The sequence below is a fragment of the Cryptotermes secundus genome, unplaced genomic scaffold (genome assembly GCF_002891405.2).
Source record: "Cryptotermes secundus unplaced genomic scaffold, Csec_1.0 scaffold26, whole genome shotgun sequence".
Taxonomy (NCBI): Eukaryota; Metazoa; Arthropoda; class Insecta; order Blattodea; family Kalotermitidae; genus Cryptotermes; species Cryptotermes secundus.
The window spans coordinates 1,090,638-1,113,648 of record NW_019743656.1 but is presented as its reverse complement, the minus strand read 5'-3'; the positions used below and the strand labels follow the sequence as shown (position 1 = coordinate 1,113,648).

The 23,011-nt window shown below is 44.3% G+C and overlaps 1 protein-coding gene across 5 annotated transcripts in view; it reads right to left on the bottom strand.

The window, feature by feature from the left end:
• LOC111874138 overlaps positions 1-23,011 on the bottom strand; it is a 611,561-nt gene that overhangs the window by 127,090 nt on the left and 461,460 nt on the right. For all 5 annotated transcript variants that reach the window (XR_002844492.2, XM_023869365.2, XM_023869368.2 and 2 more), the window contains one exon: positions 13,325-13,372. The gene's annotated coding sequence lies outside the window, so the exon portion shown is untranslated. The remainder of the gene's footprint in view (positions 1-13,324; positions 13,373-23,011) is intronic.

Here is a 23,011-nt window from a genome sequence, read left to right as displayed (position 1 = left end):
ATAAACAGCGACTGTTTCCCTAAACATTAACCGGTTGGGCTCTGTAGTGGAGACGTAATGTGTTTCCTGTGAGGTACAGACTAAATTCTTATATATAACAGAACTCTGCACTCTGTCCACAAAATGTATCTGTGTGTTCCGTATGGTTCTCACAATAAACAGAGATTCTCTGCCTAAACAGCCATAACAGGTTGGGCTCTGTTATGAACTATCATCCTATTCTCTGTGAGGCAGCAACTAAATTTTGAAAACATTAATTACATGAAATTCATGCTTCAAAAAGTTTCTCTGCGCATTTATATGACGGAAGTGATCTCAGTGGCGTCTTGAAGACGCTGTGACCTGCCTGTCCCGTCTGGGATGAGACGCCGCCTGAAGCAGAAGTGCTCACAGTTGCCTGGGCACCAGGCTCCGTGAAATACACTCCTGGAATGATGGACGCTACAAACATTCTGTTCCTGGTTTTAAAATTATGTAAATATTCTGTAAACAACATCGCTGTATTGTAAACACGAATTCCCGTCGTCAGCACACAGTCCGCTGTATAATGCAACACGCTGCAAAAATTAGTAAGAAACTATTTTTAACGTATTACAACCGGAAAATGTTTAAATTGCTGTTTTATGAGCTGTGAAGTCGTGTAGTCTGGTAAGTGGATACCAACGTACCGACTACTGCTTGCATTTGAACTTCTACCCTGAAGATGGAGTCAGCAAGTGCCTTCAAAACTTCTGTACCTACCTGCGTCACATTCCACAGGACAGTAACCTTAACCTACATACATTACTGTTCGTAATTAAACGGGAACAAATAAAAAATTACATCAACAGTTACATATACATATTAGAGTGAATACCAGCAGATTTCATCGAGAAGTCCCATCATTTACTATAAATGTTTCCGGCTATTGGCCTCCTCTGCTTTCTGCCGTATTCCCTTCCAGTCTTACGTGTTATCAAATGATATGTCGAGGCTGACGTTTAACTCCATCTCTCACAAATAACACGTACAAACGTACAGTCGCAAACCGCCCCATTTATGTTGTATATTCAACTTCACAAATCCACATCAAAATATTATAAATATTCACAGAATAGGCACTATACACCGAAGCGAAAGACTACTCGCTCGTTAATGACCAACTACGTACATAACTTATGTTCGTGGAACGTGTAAACACTCGACAACTCGCTGCTATGGTAAGCCGAAATTTCGAAATGATGATCGATCTCACGCTTAGAAAACTTATCTTATTTGAAGACTGAGAGAGAGANAACTATATCTCCGATTTTGAAGGTTCCCAGGCGGTGCCCGCTTGTCCTTCTGGTAAAGATAGAGCATATGATCGCATTTTTGTTTGTTTGTTTTTGCTAACGTTGGGAGGGCTATATTAAGGCGAAATTTTGATGTTAACAATATAGAAAGAGATGCTGTATAAATTCAGTTCCTACCTCACAGGAAACACACTGTATCTCCACTGACAATCGAAAGGGATAAAGCTACATACGAAAATAATAAAGGTTTGCTGTGAGAATGGTAAGAGAGAGACATGCATATATATTTTGTGGGCAAAAGTCATGGTTTCTATAATGTTAAAGTAGGTGGTATGTATAGTTACCGTTGCGCTTTGAACGGTTAACAAAGATCGAAAATAAACGTTATCCCAGTTGTCTCCCGTTCCATTATCTTTGTGACTAACTGTGATAACGGTTGAAGGCTCCTCTGTCTGCCACTGAATGGGATTGTTCTGCAGGACAAAATTCTGAAGCTAGTGTCCTCCGACTCGTGATATTTCCGAACTGGAGGACTTCCCCAAGCTTTTACTAAAAGCCTATACTTAGCTTTCCTGAAGTCTGAAGCGGAGAGCGGCAAGTGCAGGGGGACGGAAAGAAAATATATAGACGTGCGTCCCTCAAAATCATTTTAGCGAGACTAAGCGCAAGCGACGTAAAGAAAGCGAAAGACGGCCCTAAGGTCGCTAATGAAAAAGAGGTTCTTCCTTTCGTTTTTAGCACACACGAATGAAAGATCACATCTGATAGTACTGAGGATTCCGTACCCATGAAATAGAAATAGCGACGCGAGCCAATCAGTAACCCGATTCTCTTTCAAATTTTCTTCCTTCACAGAGAGAGGTAAAGGAGCAGTAAACTGTTACCGACTCTATAACTGCTCGCTGCAAATATTGAAACGACAGAGTGTTTCTGCTGCCTCTTCTCAAATTATGACTGAAATGGAGTCAACCGACGTTTCGGAAGAACATATCGCCTCCATCATCAGGGTCGATTAAACGGAGCAACATACCAGACTGAAATCAGGTGGCAAGCAGAGCAATTGGCTGGAAAAAATTTCGGACTATACAGAGTGCCCCAGTAGGAAAGGTCACTACTCTGAGAGGCAATAGTATCGGCCATTCTAAGCAAAAAATTGTACCATGTACATGTGTCCTATTCAGAGCGGTTTCCGAGATAGGGAAACAAGACCTCGAAGAGTATTCTTTTGCGACGTCGCTTTATTACTCAACGCCTAACTACAATTCAACGTAGCTATTACACAAAATGTTGAACAAGTCGTTTCACAGTCGCTCCTTCCGTATTAACTACTCTCACTATAATGTAGAATTGCTCTGCTCTCCGCGCGGCTTCCACTGGCTTCTCTCAACACACATTACCTTCTGTCGGCTTCCACTGTCTGCTCGGTCCTCAGCTGGCTTCTTATACTGTTGCCTGTTCCCACAGCAGCAGCGTCCGCTGTTACGTCACAACGGGGAAGTGTTTACTGGTCTGTTGCCTAGCCATCTGTTGTTGCGTCACCGCGGAGAAACGTTACTGGCAACGCGTGCGTTATTGCGTTGCGCCGAGTCCACGATTCCTAACATCCTCCCTACCCTGGTCAATCTCCAAAAGAATGACGACTGATTCTCGTTGTGTCTGGTTGTCGAAGGATAACAGTCCTGATCTGGTTGTCTCTTCCTGGACACAGTTCTTCAATCCTAGCCTTCTTCCACATGTGCCTCGGCTGTTTTCTTTTCTTGCAAGAGAACAATATGCCCTACCTTGAATTTAGTTCCTTGTCGGGGTCGCCTCCTAACCTCGTAATAGTTCCTCAATTGTAGGAGGTACTCCTTCTGCCATCGTCGCCAAAGATCCTGAGTTTGCCGGAATGCCTTGGTCAACATTTTTTCCCCCCTGTTGGTTCTGGACCGTCTGGGAGAGTTGTCAGTTTCCCACCGTTGAGAAAATGTGAGGGTGTCAAAGTCTCGTCATCTTGGACTATGGGTCGCGAGTTCAGTGCGGCTTCAGTGCTTGTCAAGACAGTACAGAGTCCTTCCGCGTCCACTTGGGAGCGACCTAACACCTTCCGTAAACAGCGCTTAGTCGAACCTACCATCCGTTTCCACCAGCCTCCCCAACAAGCCGCACGTGGTACAATAAATTTCCAACGTATTCCGTTCTGCGCAAGGTGTTGGTGTGTTTTAAGGGCAGAAAGGAATGTCCAGAGTTCGATCATTCTCTATTTGCCGCGTGAAAAGTTTGAGCGTTATCAGTGTAGAGTGTGTGCGGCAGGCCACGCCTGCTTGTGAATCTCTGAAGAGCTAATCGGAATTTATCGATTGTCATATCCATGCACATTTCCAGGTGTGTGGCTCGTGTTTGCCGCACAAGTGAAAAGAGTAACATAACATTTGCTTGAGCCATCCCCTACCTTGATACAGTGGTCCCGCAAAATCGATACCGGTAACAGCGAATGGCTTAAGGGGTGCTAGCCTTTCCGCTGGTAATGGTGCTTCGATTTGTTGTATAAATGTTTTTTTTTTGCGATTTTGCAGGGAAGACATGTATTCAGTACCCTTTTAATTGTCTGGCGGGCGCGAAGTATCCAAAATTCATCCCGTAGTTCCGCCAGAACGATGCGAACTCCCAAATGATGGAGACGAATGTGTGTGTCGGACAAACTGTTCTGTGAAGTGATGCTGACCGGCGAGGAGTAGCGGATGTCGTTGTTCCCGGGAGAGTTCTGCTAAGTGTAGCCTACCACCGAGGCGAGTAAGTCCTTCGTCCAAAAAGGGAGGGAGGGGGGTGAAATCGTGCTATCTTAGAGCCGCCTGGCAGTGGCAGGTTCTCGTGAAGTGCTTTCATTTCCCCAGGGAAGCGTTCTCTTTGAACAACTTGTATCCAGTAAGACCGCGCTGCCTGCAACTCCGAAGCCACCAATCCACCGTAAGGTCGTTCTCTTCCGAGGGCGATTTGCCTGAAGCGGAAAATCCAGGCGGTGGCGGGGAGTAGTTTCCAATAGGAACTGTATGTTTTAGGGTCCAGCAGGGTCGGCGGGATTTCAACAGAAAGGACGTGGTGGGTCGATCCTTTCGTCTCGGGTAGTGAGACGCCTAAGACCCCCCATACACACACAGCTTGGCCTTCCGATCGACCTTACAGGCAAAACTGTTACAGTTTACCCCCTCCCTTTCCTCCCCATACACGCGCAGATAAAGCGGCAGGCTTCATGCCACAATCACGGTCTTCCAGCCTATAATGTTGAGTCACACATGTCACGTGCTACGGTCCTTCAGGCAGAACTGACGGACTGACGGGTTTCCCACAGGCCAACAGTCCAAGCGGTTGGCCGGCCGCACCACACACGTCAGTTTTGCCTTTCAGTCTTCAACTGTGCAGGCCGAACTGGAGGCCAAACTGTGTGTGTATGGGGGCCCTAACGTGTGTGAGTTCTGGGGCCAGTACTTCGGATGTTGTACAAGCCAAGAAGGTCCGTTCCACCATGTCTCCAATGTCTCCAACTGGTCTGCAGTAACACTTCTTGAAATAATGTCAGCTGGATATCTTTCCCTGGACAGTGTCTCCATTGTGATGTCGTATACGTCTGTATTCCGGTTACCCGGTTGCATACGAAGGTCTTCCATCTACTCGGGTCTTGCCCAATCCAACCTAGGGTTACTGTCCAGTCAGTCTATAAAACCATGTCTTCACACGAGTTGCAAAGTGCACTGATGTTGACGATGGAATTTTCGAAAATGTATTATACTAGGTAAACTGTACCAACTTTGTTACTTGAACAATAGGTACCGGTGTTTGAAACAGTACGTAATATCTCTTTCTTATCAACAATTTTAAAAATGTACAGTGAAGTAGCTCTATCTCGGAAACCGTTCAGAATAGGACACACATACATATGTATACATGTATATGTACACTTTATTTTTGCTTAGAATGGTCGATACTATGACCTCCGAGAATACTGGCATTTCCTCCTGGGACATTCCGTATAGAAAGCCGGAAGGAAATGGATGGACCTCAGTTCGCATTGGCTCGTTGTTGACTTTTAAAGGACTACACAGCGTCACATCCCAGGAGATAGTACTCCTCCTAACCACTGGGGTGAGAACCTCAAATCCTACGTATGACTGGTATGTTCATACGTCAACTTATCACTATCATATGTATAAGAGTTATCCAACGATATCTTGTGGTTTATCTCAGTCATTTTCTCCCAAAGAAGAGCATTAACCCTACAAGTGCCAAGAATCGGAAATTCCGACCTTCACAAAGATTGCTACATCTGCTTGTATGTTACACCTGGCGATTTCTCTTTCGATCTACAGGATGAGGAAACTTTAGAGGTGAATATTTTCCCGCATTTGAAAACTTTTGGAGACAAGACAGGGCAGGAACTCTGGCAACCTAAAATGGCGGCTTCGCAGTCAAAAAATTAAAGCCAAAATTTCTGGGTTAAGAATGAAATAATTAATTCAGAACTGCATATCCACGAGACAATGTGATGTCGGTTTCACAATCATCCTGCTCTGTTTCATAATTTCGAAATTGAAGATACCGGTTCAACATTTGTAAAAAAAAAAAATAAAAAATAAAAGACGAGGGCACGGGGGGGGGGTGCCGAGACCGGTACATATAGGTCGCTGTTGCTCTGCCAATGTGGGTTATCTCAGCATCTCTCTTGCAGTACAATAAATATTTAGTACCCCACAGAGCGAAGCGGAAGTCTGGGGGGCTGAATGATGACACCCCAGGGATGCCCTGGACGCGGGCGAGGGCACTCGGTACCAGAACAAAAATACCTGATGTGGAAACAAAAGAGAAAGAAAGAAAAGTCTGTCGCCTCAATTTCTATTAAGGCTAATCTACAGCAAGGCGTCTATCAGCAAACTTTCCTAATCAGTCTTGATTATTTCCTTGAAACATGAATTTTAATCACAAAACTCTATCTTGTTAGCATGAGCTGAAAGGAAAACTTAATGCAACGTATATTGAGTTCCAGCAGCATGTCGCTAATTCAAAGGAATAATTTATCTCACCTGCATCACCGAGAAAAGATTCATGATAAATGTTGCAGTGCTCACAAAAACTGAAAACCTGACGTTTCCATCACATATATAATAGTGCAGCTATTGTTACAGTATCCACTTGGAGTTTGGAGAGAGAGAGAGAGAGAGACAGCACAATAACTCTTCTTGCTTTGTCCCACGTAGTCCCCGTTCGTTCTTCTGGTAGAGGTACGTCTAACAGAGGGTAACGCTTTGGGAACTGAAAACGGTAAAAGACAAAGTTATGTCAGTCAATCGGTCAGTCTGGGTCTTGGTATCACGCCCCCATCTGGGGCCCAAGACCAGATTTTTATTGCTGTCAGACAGATGCACTGTGTGGGCAAAATGAAGAACATTTTTAGTGTTATACCAGGTGGTACACAGCGTTACCGGTGTACTTTTTTTTTTCCTTGGCACTACAGCCCCAGTGGGCCTAGGTCTACCTCCATGAACTCCGCTCACTTCGGTTTTTCTAGATCTTACACATTCGGTAGGACTCCTTCGGCGAGTGATCAGCTCGTCGCAAGGCCTCTACCTGTAGACAAACACAGAAAAACGCACACAAACATCCATGCCCTGAGTGGGATTCGAACCCACGATCTCGGCTTCCGAGCGAGCGAAGACAGTGCATGCCTTAGACCGCTCGGCTACGGTGACCGGCACCAGTGTACTTTAGAGAGTTAAAATTAACAGTATTTTGGAAGTGGACTGCAAGTGGAGAATGAAATTATTCAATTTATCCTGAACATGGCTTCTCTCATTAATTGTGAATTAATCAAGTGGCCGCAGCAATCAACACAACATCGACCGGGGTTTCCAACCCAATCCAAGCTGTCCTGCATTCAAATCCTGGTACAGACTCAGACAAAACTCGTTAAACCATGACAGCGGTGTGTATGTCTCTGTCGGAACTAAGTCCGAGGTACAAAAAAAAATCCGTGGCCTGTAGTCCCCAAGCGAACTATACTGAACGAGCGACCGCCGCTTATCGGCGAAGTTAGTACCACTTTTGCGGATAGAGGGTGTCACGTGGTCAGCGCAACGGATCCCCACTGCCGTTCATTTCCGTTTTCTAGACCGGAGCCTCCATTTCCTTGAAACAGCTCCTCGATTGTCCTCACCAAGGCTGAGTGGACCCCGTTCCAGACAAACCACTCAGAAAATCTGGTAGCTCCGGGAATCGAACCCGAGACCTCTATACTTGTAGCCAGGAACTCTGACCACTAGACGACAGAGGCGGTCAAGCCCGAGGTACAGGCCCTTCCGAAACCTGAAACTTCCCCCGCGGGTAGACGGGAGAACTGGTTCATTTGAAACTCGAATCAGGGCAGCTGCTCTACGCATCAAGTGCTCTGAAAGTGCATTTTGCTCATCCCCCGTATTTGCGTGGTCGCATGATTCTGACCATGAACAGAGACGACGTTCTGCTTTTGTTAAGGACACGGAGGGTTTTTGTAAGGTAAAAATGTTGGAGCTATCCCTGTACCAGGCCGTGGAGATCCATATGGTTGTGAGACGTCGAGGCTCCCATATTTTCTAGATAATCGGCTCACAGATGGTGGTAAGACTGTCAGCATTACGCGCCGGCAGGCCACCCTTTACCCTTAGGAAGATAACTAGTACTCATTTCTTTTGGAGGCTGAGTCAACCACATGGCTGGCCTGGAAGGATTAAGTTAGTTGAATAAAATAATGATCTCACTGGGATTGGAGCCCGCGACCTTCCGACTTGTAGCATAATGCCTCAGCCAACTACGCTACCGCGTGCCCCCTGGGGGTCTGTGAGGAAGGAATTTAACATGTGTGTATTACTTAGATTATGAGCCCGGATAGTGCAGTCGATATAGAGACTCGCTACGGGCTGGAAGACCGATGGGCCGGAGTTCGAGGGTCAAGATTTTTCCACAGCGTTCGGACCGGCTCTGGGACCCACCCAACCTCCTATCCTATTGGTACAGGGGCTAAAGCGGCCGGGGCGTGTAACTGACCACTCATCTTCAATTAGTGTCGAGGTCAAGAAGAACGTGGACCTACGCTACGCAGTTTGGCCCGTATTATTAGCCTTTTAATAATATTCGTAACGATGATGGGCCGTTCTTCCTGCAGACTGGTCTGTGTTGATTTCCCCAACCCATTCAGCTTCCTCGGTGCTGAAAATTTTCTAATATACATCTCCTAGGTGAGCGTGAGTCCCTTACAGCGGCAGGCGTCGCCATATCACTGCCCACCCTCATGCATATTCAGACCACTGCAACAGCAGGCAGGGCCACGCTTACACCGCTAGAGCGGCACAACAGCAGACCCAGCCAAGCCTCCAGAACACGAACATCTCACGGGCCAGACTTCACTTAACTACAGCCTTATGTAACCATCTGAGGCGCGAAATTGGTCTAAATATGAATTCAGTCCGTACCTCACAGGAAACACATTACGTCTCCGCTACAGAACCCAACCGGTTAATGCAGTTTAGGGAAACAGCCGTTGCTTATTGTGAGAACCGTATGGAACACACAAATACATTGTGTGGGCAGAATGCGGAGTCTTTGCATCATTATCGGGGGTTACATCACAAGTCTGTCAGTATCTCAAGATAAAATGATAGAATGATGAATAATGAACTGGAAAGGATTTGGAAGGAAGAGGTCGTGGCTTAATCCAGGTACTATACCGGGATTAGCCTGACCGAACTGAGGAAAACAAAAATTCTCTCACGATGGTCGGTGTCCCACCCGAGTTTTGAACTGAGTACTTCTCGATTGCGTTACTGCTAAAGCAGCCTGTTCATATTTTTTGTACAGCGGGTGGTACCAATGGTTACCGCTGCCATTCAAGGAGTTAAGTCTTCCTGTGGTTAACAGCTTTATTCTATATACCAACACATATCACACACACAGGTGTTCACGCTTTCATTTCATGAACATGACAGTATAATATTAAAATCGATCCTAAAGGAATATGGGGTGAGGGGTGGACTGGGTTCAGACTGACCAAGAACAGAGTATAGTGGCGGGCTCTTGCCGCCGTGATGACAAACCTTCGGCTTCTACAAGAAAGCAGACAATTTGCTGACCATCAGAGCGACTATCAGCTTCTCAAGAAGACCTCTGCGGCATCGAAATCAGTTAATGTGTGTTAGGTTCGAATCTCGGCCGAGATACCGGCTAGCTTGAGGTCTATCGTGGTTTATCTCGGTCTCTCCAGGTAAATTTCGGGACGTACATCGACCATGACATAATCGCCTCCTTCCAAATCCTTTCATCACACTACACAGTCCAACTACTGACGGCGTCATAACCCCACCCCCCGCAAATGACCCTATTTCCGAGTGACGCCGTGAATATTTCATGAGGCCATTATGGGGCTGAGAAGCACAGACTGAGAGAAGGGTTACTCCACAGGGCTCAATGCCTGATCTCCCTAGGGAAGGGCAACTGTCAGCGGTACTGTATTGGGTTTGATGCCTGTTGAATGTTCCTACCATTGGCGTTTGAATCAATGGATTCTGGCCCGTGAACGCTAAATACTGAACACTGCATCCATTCTGCTTCACCAAACTGCACAAAGGGCACACACAGGCAAACCGCATCGACTGACGTCACGCGCGTGAGAGGGATTTATGAAGTACGCCGCTCAGATGGGCTCAGGTGTCATGATGTACATACAAAGTTTTATAAAAAAAACTGGCCCAGGGATTCAAAAGTTAATGGGGGGATACACAGACCCACATAGACAGCAAGGATGCTGCATAAGCATATTTTTCATTTTTTTTCAAAATTAGGAACGTGGGCTAAAAATCGACCCAAAGACACTACAAATACTTTCTCAGATACGCCTCACAGGTCATGGCCTTATCTGAGTCACTGGCCCCTCTCCCACGAATATTAGAATTTAATGAAAATCGGTGAAACGGTTTTCGAGAAAATTTACATTTGGGAAGCTAGAAGACGCACTGTTACTTTCCCCAAGATACAATCGAGGCAGATTCATTTAGGGAGGCTGTCTTCATACTTTGCTGGAAGTGAATCGCACTTTTGGGGCCGGAACGAGGGTTCGACTTGCACAGAAAAACTCTACCCCCAACATTTGCATATCGCTTTAACAGCCGTAGCTAACGGTGACCGTGTTTTAGAGGCAGCCTGTGTAGCAACTACACGTGAATCACAGCGACACGCCAATTAAGAAACCTCGTCTCATTTTACCCACTTACGCAATTACGCTAAGAGACTTTCCTTATTCATGTTCCTTCTGCTAGACTTTCAGCATAACCAGAACATACGTGCTCCCAGCCAACAGGAATCGATGTATCGATATATCGCTACTGTGAATAGGCGGTGCGTTCAGCAATAAAGGACGAACTACTTCGATACATTTACAAATAAATATTCTCGAGAGAGAGAGAGAGAGAGAGAGAGACAGAGAGACAGAGAGAGGCCGGTAACCACATGATAACATTTTCGTGCCTCTGTACTCCACGGTGTGCTCCACTTTACAGACTGTATACCAGCCAGGGGTCTCCAAAAGAGGTCGCTGTCATCATTTCAGCTGGTCGTAAAGTTTTCCGCCTTTCTGAAATAGAAAAATGTTCATTGCCGTGTTCACAAAAGCCTGCTACTGCTCCTTATTCAGAGGCAACTCAATCGAGCCCACAAACGCACAACCTGTTAGTTGGAGATTCATTTTAGCCCACTTTCCTTATTTTCAAAAAAAAATAAAATTAGGGTTATGCGATCACCTTGCTGTCTGTTTGTGTATCTTACCTATTAACTTTTGAATGGCTGAACAAATCTACTGTATGCAACTTTATATGTACAGGGCACATAAACCCCTCCAAACAGTAGTACTAACACCATAAGTAAAAAAAGTAAAGCTATCCCTGTAACAGGCCGTGGAGTCCCATAGCGTTGTGAGATGTTGAGGTTCTCACATTTTCAAGACAATCGGCTCGCAGATGGCGGTAAGGTTGTCGGCCCTACGCGTCGGCCGCCCTTTACCCCCAAGAATATTCTAAGACTATCCCTGGTACTCATTTATGTTAGAGGCTGAGGCAAACCCCAGGGCGATAGTGCGGCTGGAAGGATTAATCAATTGAAAGTAATCCAATGACTTCATCGGGACTTGAACCCGCGACCTTCCGGCATGTAGCATAGTGCCTCAACCAACTACGCTACCGCGAGTACCAACACCATAGCCTCTCAAATCGTTGAGGTAATAACCTTAATATTACTCAATGCCTGAATCGATCTTCATGAGACTCGGTATGTACTTCATGCCACCTGAGGTTACCTCAACGGTGACCTTCATACTTCACTCCCATCTGTAACGCCAATACTGCAACCTTCGTTTAGTGACTTCGTTATGCATACATACTAAAGTTTTCTTTACACTTATCGTATCAGATACACTTGGTCGTTGACTTACGACCGGCCGCACTTACGACCACAAAAAAAATTAATTAATAATAATTAAAAAATTATAAAGATGATAAAAAGATTAGAAAGGTTAAAAAATACTGATAATAAATATATGGCCGACATACGACCAGATCGATTTACGACCTGTCAGTCAGAACGGAAGTCGGTCTAAGTCGACGACCAAGTGTACTCAAATTACAGTGAAAATAAAGTAGAGAATTGGTTCTTCCCAGAACTTCTTGTAATATTATCCTTGACGCTACGGCTTGGGGTTCTAAGCGGTTCCTTCCCGTTTGGTTTTTGCAGTAGAATCGTGTCTTGTTTGTACTCATCTTCCCATGCATGCTATATGTTCCACCCATCTCACCCTGCACGATGTGATCATACTAACAAACTATGAAACTCCTCAGCGTGTACTTTCCCCACTGTTTTTTTCTCAGATATTCTTACAATTCTCCCCGTTCCAAGACATCCACAAACTATATTCTTGCATAAGATGCAATACCAAGTTTCAGGCTCATACAAAACAACAGATAAAACTAAAAAAGTTTTGTGTTTGTTAATTTTTAAGTTTATAGGCGAGAGACTGAGAACACAGTCTCCGAACAGGAGGGTAGCAAGAATTCTGCGAATTTAACGTTTTCGTAATAAATTCGTGAACGTATTTATAATTATTAAAATCATTAAAAAATAAATAAATAAATAAATAAATAAATAAATAAATGTGGCCCTGCGTCAAAGGATCACGTTTCAATGGCGAATGGGGTGTGTGAAGGAAAATTTCTGTTATTACTAGAACCAGACAGTTAGTTATTCCCCTTGGGGTATCCTATTTGATGGCTAAATACAATTATGTAATGAATACACAGCGGCACTTAGTTACAATGGCGTTTCTGGGACCTGCATAGAGGTACTTACTTAATTCTGTAAAGCACAGTGGTAATTATATGTACCATCTGCGTTCATATTCCAAAACCCTGCACTCTCCTTACAGAATGTATCTGTGTATCCCGTATGGTTCTCACAGTAAACAGCAACTGTTTCGCTAAACAGCATTAACTGGCTGGTCTCTGTAGCGGAAACGTAATGTGTTTCCTGTGAGGTACGGACTGAAACTTTATATATTATTTAGGTAAACTATGGGCTTAAAATGCCGGTCACGGTAGCCGAGCGGTCTAAGGCATGCACTGTCTTCGCTCGCTCGGAAGCCGGGATCGTGGGTTCGAATCCCACTCAGGGCATGGATGTTTGTGTGCGTTTTTCTGTGTTTGTGTATAGGTAGAGGCCTTGCGACGAGCTGATCTCCCGCCCAAGGAGTCCTACCGTATGTTTAAGATCTAGTAAAACCGAAGTGAAACGGAGAGTTTCATGGAGGTAGGCCTAGGCCCAAATGAGGGCTGTAGCGCCAATGAAAAAGAAAATGGGCTTAATATGGTTAGTATGTCCGTTCACATGTGCCAGTTAATTCACAGATCATTAGGCATTGTCAAGTCGTAAAACGACTTGACAACCCAGGTTCTTACTTAAACAATTCCTACTGACTGTACAGACTACAAGAAAAGAACGAGTTATCCTACCTTTGCAGCGAAGAGTGAAACGGCAAGGTTTACGGATGTTACAGCGTCCTGGAATATAGAGAATAAAACAACTTAACTTACAATTTCACCAGAAATAGTAACTCTTTACAAAATGTGGAAATTGGCGCTGATACATAGCCTCTATCAACAATAGCAGCAACTAATTGCATCCATTAGACGTGAGAAATGGACGTATCCAACATCCGCAGAAAGAAAGGGACTCTTGTTTTATTTTGTTCATACTTTTCTTTAAAAAAATGTTAAGCAAAGAAACTTGAAGGAACTTAACACCGCAAGGCTGCACACTGTTTCCTATGACACGAAATGGCGTGGCGGAATGCGTTCCATCTCATAGCACATCTACAAGTGTCTTCTGTAACAAGAGTTCATTTTAAATTAACACGTTTACATCATTACACTTAGATATGTCCGATTTCTTTCCATATCCAAGACTTCTCAAGCATTTTAAGATGAAGATTAATTAAACATTCAGTTCATACCTCACAGAGAACAAAGTGTTTCCGTTACGGAGACCAGTTGGCACTTATACGAGAATCGTACGAAACGTATAAACACGTTGCTGGGTAAACTGCTGACACATGAAAACTGTTAAAACAAATGGTGTGTTACGAGAGGGTAAACAAATGGTTTACTCAAAGACTTTTGGGTTCTTACATCTCGTCACTCTATGAGACGTGGCATGTACGTGTATTTCATCTGGGTACACAATTTCGGCCTGTCACGCTCACAAGTGCCTGAAGATCATGTTTCGGGAGAGAGTTGCCTTCCAAACGTGGTCTTTGATGACATTCATTTCTGGGCTTTCAAGAAGCAATCTGTTGTTTGAAACAGGACCACATTATGGTCATTATGGTCAGGAACTATTAATTAAAGATCCAGCATACTGAATAAGGGACGCAGATGTTAACAAGATCCATATATCACGTTATATTATACACAACGTTATGTATGATGAGGGGCCTTTTTATATAAATAATACGGTTCTATACAAATTCCGTATATACGCATATTTTATTAATTTCTACGGTTAATAAGACCTTCCCTTTAGCTATATGGTTCTTTATTCTCTTGTGGTCAACCTTTACAGTGGAGCTGTAAGTATATGTACTACCTGCTTTAACATTAAAAAGCTTTGCATTCTGCCCACACAGTGTATTTATGTGTTCCGTATGGTTCTCACAATAAACAGCGACTGTTTCCCTAGTCAGCATTAACCTGTTGGTCTCTGTAGCGGCGACGTAATGTGTTTCCTGTGAGGTACGGACTGAATTTGTATATATATTATTTAGATGAAGCTGACTGTTCAGTTTGTGACACACAACTCATATTCCATTTAAGCAGAATGCGTTTTATTAATTCTTTTCGGACAAAGGGCACTGACTATATGGGCAAATCAGTAAATTAGTGCGACATGTTCTGAAAGGGTTCTGCGAGTGTGTGTATATATAAGCATTTATGACTATTAATGTGCGTAACTTTCCACAGCTTTTGTTTGCCATACCGACACGTCGTGTTTTACTCGTTACTATGAATGTTTGTTTGTGCTACTTATCACTCCTGGATGAACAATACATTCACCGCCCACGTTTCATTGTGTCATATTTATACAGATCCCTCCCCTCAAAAAAACTTTCAAATCAATCCATCACAGAGATATTATCACACTGCATATTCATCATCATCATCATCATCATCAGTAATCTGTCAAGACGACAGGTCCACAGTCTCTTCCAAAACAATTCCTCCACTTAATGCGATCTAGAGCTTTCTCCTTCAAATGACAGTATCCTCTTCTGTCCCCAAGGTCATCCAGCATCTTCTTACGTCTTCTTGTCACTTCTCTCCGCCCATCTATCTTTCCTTCAATAACTTCTTTTAGAAGGCAGTTTCTGCGTAAAACATGACCAATCCAATTAGCCTTCCGTTTTCTTATTTCGTGTAGGATATTCCTCTGCTCACTGACTCTAATTAACACTTCTTCATTTCTCACATAATCGGTCCAACTGATCTTCTCCATCCTTCTCCAACACCGCATTTCGAAACTTTCCAGATGTTTCTGATCTACTGCCCTAAGTGTCCATGTTTCAGCCCCACACAGAACTATGCTCCAAATGTAGCATTTCATTAGTTTCTTCCTAAAATTTACGTCCAGTTTGCTGGTAAAAAGATTCTTCTTCTTGCTAAATGCAGCTTTTGCCATGTCAATCCTGGATTTAATTTCACTAATACACCTTCCATCATCTGTTAACAAGCTACCCAAATATTTAAAACACTGCATATTAGAGACACAATATACGTCTGGCTGTTACCGACTTCGAGGACTATCAAAACGATGCATCTATGATCTGACATTCTTACAGCAGTTTCTATCTTCTATGATATAACGCCATCTAGTCCGTTAAAAGTCAACAGACGTTTCGGAGGAACATGTCGGCAAGACGATCGGAGCTGACATGTTCCTCCGAAAAGTCTGTTGACTTTCACCGGACTACACGGTGTATATTCTAGAAGAGAGAACTCTTTAATGTACAGGGTAAATCATACGCCCTTCCGGAAATCACAACAGTAGTTTACAATCACTCTGTAGACCAAATACATGGCTACAAGAGTACTGTGATTCTAAATTACTGTCGGGGTTTCCGCAGGGATCACGAATTACTCTGTATGATAGTTCTCTACGGCCGCTGTAGGCGTGTTTCTTTAATGATGCTTTCACTACTTGCTACCGCACAGAGGCGAATGCCAATAATGTGGAAAGTACTGCGCCAGCCTTTACCTCGAGGCACTGGGGGAAATCTGAAAATTATCTGAAGGCGTGACAGCCCGTCTCAGGGCCGAGATTTGAACGCAGGACCTTCCGAATACGAAAGATGACTCATACCTACATCAATGGGACTTTCGGTGACGCTGTATCAACTGCACACGTTCAACAGCATGGTTAAAAGGAAGTGGCAGTGACCTGGTCTGACGCTTTACATTAAAGTTGAATTCGCAGCAAGAAGAGAACCTCCTCGCACAGAGTGGAACGTCGAACCCCTGACATAAGGCAGGTCACCATTTAAATGCTAGAAAGACAAGCCCTTCAATGCAAAAGACTGCACTGAAAGGCTAATTAACTTATAATGTAAATGCATGTAAGTTCTGTGAGTCTGGAAGAATTTACGAAAAGAGTACATGGCACATTTCACGTGGCGTAGTTATACGAGATTCGAAGTTCTCACTGCAGTGAATATCAGGAATACTGTCTCTGGACTAACACGCCGTGTAGTCTGGTAATGTTTGACGATGTCCCTCCGAAACGCCGTCACATCCCACAGTCAGTTATAATTCATTAGTCAACCTTCCGAAATTTATCCGAATATTGCAGAAATATCAGTTCGTACCTCACAGAAAACACAATAACTGTATTACAAAGACCAACTGGTTAAAGCCGTCTATGGAAAACTGGTTAATGTGAGAATCATGCGAAACACATAAATACATTGTCACGATTTGGGGTGACTATAGATTGGGTATGGATTGGATATTGGATTTATTGACACCACTAGGAACCACAAGTAATACAGTACCACAGCTATCTCCGAATTTTACAACTGGACACAGCAAACACTAAGCCTCTTTAGGCTGGTGTGTCTTAACCAGCCGTTCCCTGGCAACGGTTTCTAAAAGTGGAGTCTTGAGCTTCCCGCGCTCAGATCCTAGTCACAACCGCCCGTGCAAGACTCCTGTCAATTCTCCAATCCCAAACTGCCAACTGACAACTACGAACTCAACTATAGAGCCATCTCTTCTCGGTCTCCCTTGCAGAGCTCAACTGACTGCCAACCCTCAACTCTCAATTATCCCAGTCAACTGCAAACTGCCAACTATCCGCTAACTCTAAAATTCCCTGAGCCGGCCTGGGGTTCTCGTTATATAGGCCCGGTGCGGACCCAACAGAAAACATATTTCCAACAATTCCTTTATTGTTGTAGGTGTGTTTACAATCCGTTGTCTATAAACGGCCGTTTGTTGATTCACCTATTGCATAGCAACGGCTGTACTCATTAAAATATATTAACCATCGCAATTTTAAAATAGTTACATAGGATGTGTCAGTATGAAACGCTGGAACATACAGTGAAACAGAATCAAAATACAAACACGACAAACACTGGGGCGTGTAGACTCCTGCCATACTTATGCATACTTCAGTGCATTCCGCTCTGTTCCAGCCTCCAAGATATTTTAGAACAGTTCCTGCGGACGTAGCGATGACTTAACGTCCTGCCTAGATCATCCCACGCCACTCACATTTCTCGGTATGAACTCCAATTAGGCCGCGGCCTTGGAAAGAAAACGGCATAAGTCAGTGCGCAGAATGCAACACTAAAACAATGAAAGTCTCCACGACTTGGCATTGCCTAGGAAATTGCTGCTCATTTGAACACACAAAATTAATTCTCAGCTGTGACGAAAAGAAATTTATGCTGGCTGCGGAAAAGGCCGCTTTTGTCCATTCCTAGTGGACCCGACACTTGATTTCTGCCAGTTCTCTTTCAATAATCCGCTCCCCACCTGTGGCGATAAACTTTATTGACAGTCGGAAGATATGGAGAGACACGGATAAGCAAACAGCCCACCATAAACCAACGTGGCATTCCATGGACCGCTTACTTATCAGTCCACATCTTCCTACTGGCTAGGTCCGGGTTCATTTCCTTACCCCTTCCTCCGGCCTCATAATTACCCTTCTTGTAACATCCCTACATAACCAGGCCTACCTATACACTTCAACCCTGAAGATGGAGAAAACGTGTTCCGCCGAAACAAGGTATCCGCCCACGGTATCCCCACGGTGCCACAGCCCACAAATTCATAATCTAGACACAAGATAGATCTTTCTTCTGTCCGGAACCAGATTTCAACCACGCGTCTTCCGAATACAAATCAAAAGCGGTTACCAGTTGAGCCAATTTTGTTGGGCCGGGCGGCAATCTGCATTCGCCACGAAATTAGGTACGTGTTCCACAGTCCTCCATTCGTCACGAGACTGGATGCCTTTGCCCTGCACAGGACGGCGCGCGCCCGGAATACAGAGCGACTCACGAGAAGACACTGTGCGCGCACGTGTTCCACTTTTGCTCACAACTTAAGATCCAACTGTTTTCCCTAATGGCGAGCTGGCATTATTAGCTATTTGCTGGTCATTGCTCCAGCACATTTAAACTTGGTTCCTTCCTGCATCCATCTCTCGGTTCACATCGCCCCGTCCTTGTCACAGCCAGGTGAGGGTCGAATTCTTTTTTAAACGGATTGACTTTCCTTCCTTCTCTTATTTTTCTAGGAATTTTTCATCACGTAAGTCACTGCGGACAGCAAAATGTCGCGACAGTACCCCCTGTGACCATGCTACGAGAGGTCATAACATTATCTTTGCTGGAAGTTCACCGCGATACGCTTGGACCAGTGTTTCTCAACGGGTGGGACGTGACTACTGACTCATAATACAGACACGTATGTATTGTGGTGTGTCTGCCGAAAGCAAGAATTGTGAAGTCAGCAGAGAGAGCCGTTGATAGGTAACGGCTCAGTAGCTGTCACGTGATGGCCGAAACAGACGCGCACGCAAAAGAAGAGCTGTTAGAAGCGGTGTTTTCTGTGCGGTTCGTGCTGAAGCTATATAACGAAGACCAGCTTCCATTACCAGTCATTCGAGAGATAGTATGCTGGCAGGAAGATAAATGGGTGTTGCAGTTGTGAGAAGTTGGTAGCTGAGGCCGGAGGCAGTTCGGGATCCCAGAGTAAGGGGAAGGTCCGCTGCTGAAAGCCGCTACCAACCAACGGCTACGGAGGACGTGACTGAAGGAACTAGTGTCTGTGTGATACTGATCTGTAAAGTGTAGTCACGAGTTCTGTGTTAAAGTGTCCAACAAATCCGATTACCAATCCAAACCTCGTCTACTGCCACTCCATCACGTGACAGTATGAAAGCAAAATCAAGTTACTGGTGGGCTTAATTAAGCATCACGCGGTGAAGAAATGGAAGGGTCAGTTTCAGGACCCCGCCGGTTTATCCCCCCAGGAAATGGAAAAATCATTGTTTTAAGGTGGGGATGCAGGAGTTGACAGTCACTGCTTCAGGAGACAAAGCTGGTCATTAACGTTACCCGCTTTGCGCGCCTGCGGTTTATGTAGCTCAGGCGGCACAGTGTCCAATGATGGGGTGAAGGTGAAACGAGTCAGAGAGAATATGGAACGAAGGTGTCGTGGCCTATTTTGGGAACTATCCGGCATTTGCCTGGAGTGACTAACATAAATTACGAAAACACAGCAATCAGAAGTCTCTCCTGTCTCTCGTTGGGTGTTCGGGATCGAAATTTCCTGTTCACTTGGCCATCCTCGTCACTTGCACGTAACAATATGAGAACCGATAAATGGATTTTTACGAAACTTGCGACCGGCCAGTCGTGCTACAATTTGTCGTATTCCAATTCTGGTTATATCGGAAAAGAGTACGAGACACTACATGAAAACCAAAATGCGATTCCGTGTGCACCTCGAGCGCACACAGATAAATATTTATTGGAGCAACTTTAACTTCCAAATTTGTCCCCTGATTTTAACATCTCGGCACGGACCAACAGAAAACACATTTCTATTTGTTGTTCAAATCGTTTCCGTGGGAACGTGTTTTGTTTGCGAAGGCGTTACCCAGTAACGACTTTGGTATATTTGCTTATCTCGTTGTTGCTGCATAGTAACGGATGTTGTTTCGAGGTCCTTACCCAGTAACGGTTCTACGCGCTTCAATATATACAACAAGAAGTTTTCGCAAGAACAAATTGCCTACTTTTCTTTAATAAACAAGGACCGAATAGAAAACGACGCCTTCAAAAATTAATTTCGTTGCCGGGGGAACGTCTTTACCGAGCTGTCGCCTACAACGATAAGGAGACTCACACAGACCCACAGACATACGCGTCTAAGATGCTTCGATTTTTGCATGTATTCGTTGCCGCAGTAACGTGTTACCGAGCAGTAACGATATGGGGATACACACACAAACATGGGAGGGATGGGAGAGACTTGTGAAGTACTCCGTTGAGACGGACACAGGTGCCATGATGTACATACCAAGTTTCATCAAGATTCGATCAGAGATTCAAAAGTTAATGGGTGAGGTGGGGTGAGATGGGGTGGGGTGGATTCACAGGCACACAGACAGCATGGAGACAGAATAAGCCTGCTTTCATTTTTTCAAAATATGGAACGTAAACACACTACACTTCCATTAAAAAGACAAAAGCTTAAAGTTGTTTTGAGAAATTACTGTTCTTTATTGTGAGAATCCTACGAAACATCAAAATAACACTGTGTATGGCGCATAAACTGACTACTGTGTGCTTTAAAGTGTTAATTCGGCATAAAACTTTTTAAAGCAGGATCAAACAGTGGCAAAAAACGGATTTCGTCTTTGCCCTGAAGGCCGTGAAGCGTATTTGACTATGAAATGAAAAGTGCTTAGACATGCGATCGAAGTGCAGACCTCCATACTGCAATTACTTCAGAGCAACATTTCCATAGCAGAGGACAACGTATGTCCTGTGAGACCGGACGTGATAACTCACACAAACTCTGGGGCGCCAATTTCTTGTTGAAAATGGAGTGAACGCTTTCCGCTTCGCCCTCCCATTTCGTGAGAGACATCGCAACGGCAGAATTAGCCCCTTTGTTCAATTTTAATGCAGAACAGCGGTTAGCAACTAGTGGGTAGCGAGCATCGCATGCTCGATGTATCATTCCGTATGTTTCTTTCGCCCACCTTTGACCGTGTTATGGTTTTCTACTGTGTCGTGCTGGCTTCGATGCTCCGGAAAGTTTTCCTAAACAGCCTAAACGGCTGGGCTCTGTAGCGGTGACGTAATGTGCCTCCGTGAGGTACAAATTGAATTTGTATTTCCACTGTATCAATGCATGCTTCACATGGAGGCCTTTATATGTTAACACTAATATTTCGCGCTAATGTGTCTCTCCCAATATTAAATCAAAACTTTACCCTAAAATCAAAATTCCAGTTGACTTTCATAACAGACTCCACTGTCTAACGCTTTGCCCTCTTTCCACTACACCAGAAAGAAGAGTGGGCACTGCCTGGGAACCTACAGAGCACGAAGCTTCCGTTTCACTTCCCCCTGAAGTCTCGTCTTCAGGTTCGAGCTGTATACGATTCTAATTGTAACTTCTTGCCTCTTAATGAAAAGTAATACAGTAAGTACTTGATGTGTAAGATAACCTCACAAAATAAACGGGCAGAACTGGCAAAAGCGTCTCTGCCTAGATTTTACTGGCGCTACTGTGTGTTTACTTCCGTAATTATCATAAAAAACAAACTTGATGGAAGAGCAATTTGTAGCCCCATATAAATCCGGGCGAACATGAGTACGGTTCCTAAATAAATCGGACGATAACCCGCGGGTATCGGAAGTGGCCCATAAAGCAGCTCTACAGAGCGGAGCCCTTCTTGAGGAACTTATACTCGCTCGGACGTTCCCTCATTACGCCCACACAGTGTAGTTGTGTGTTCCGTGTGGTTCTCACAATAAACAGCGACTGTTTCCCTATACGGCATCAACCGGTTGGGCTTTGTAGCGGACACGTAATGTGTTTCCTGTGAGGTACGAACTGGATGTTTAAGTAACACTTCGATGATCTTCAGGCCCAGATGCGGCCAAAATACATATTAATAATTTCAGAATTATTTCAGAACAAGGTTTTACGAATTATTACGAAACTCCCAATGGTANTAATCATCAGAAGGAATACCGGAGGACTCAGTCTTCTAGCAGCACCAAGAGCTAATCTCTACGCTGGACGCTGGACCAACATGAGAGCCCAACTGAAGAGGTGACGACTGCAGTGAATCAAGATGACAGACAGATGTTGATAGATGTTGTATTTCGAAATTTATTGAAATTGTAAATTAACCAGTGTATTGTGATTGGTGATTGACATGTACGCACTGTAAACTTTATCAATAAAGCAATAAGCACACATGCTAGGGAAACGTTAGGGAATCGCCCGTCTGTTTTGCTTGCCGGACCGCTGGCTAGAAGTCAGTGCGTATCCGGAAGGTCCTGCGACCGGCCATCTCGACACAGGTTTTCTTGGTTTTCCTCTGTCTTGTAAGCAAATGCTGAGATGGTTCCCAAATTCCAAGTTGCTACTGCATGCTTCTCATGCAGCCCTCCCGATTTAAATTCATCAAAATTACGGTCCCTTGCTGTCAAAATTACCAAAATTATACACGTAAACTCTAATTTTTGAAATTAAAAGCTCCGCGGCCCCTCTCTCTCAACTCTCTCAAGTCGTTGCTTCTAATCATCTTAACGCCTACACTTTCACTTTACTCTTACCAGAAGGACGAGCGGGCAAAGCCTGGGAACCTTCTTAAATCGATGCTCTTTCTTTTTTTCTTTCTTTCCTTCTTTCTTCTTTCTCTCTCTCTCACTTCAGGCCCAGAAGGACAAGCGGGCACTGCCTGGGAACCTTCAAAATCGGAGATAGTTTCTTACCACCCCCACTTCTTCTTCTTCTTCTTCTTCTTCTTCTTCTCTCTTCCACCTCCAATTCAACCTTCGCTGCATGACCTATATTCGTATGTAGTCCTTCCAGAGTTCATTCTCA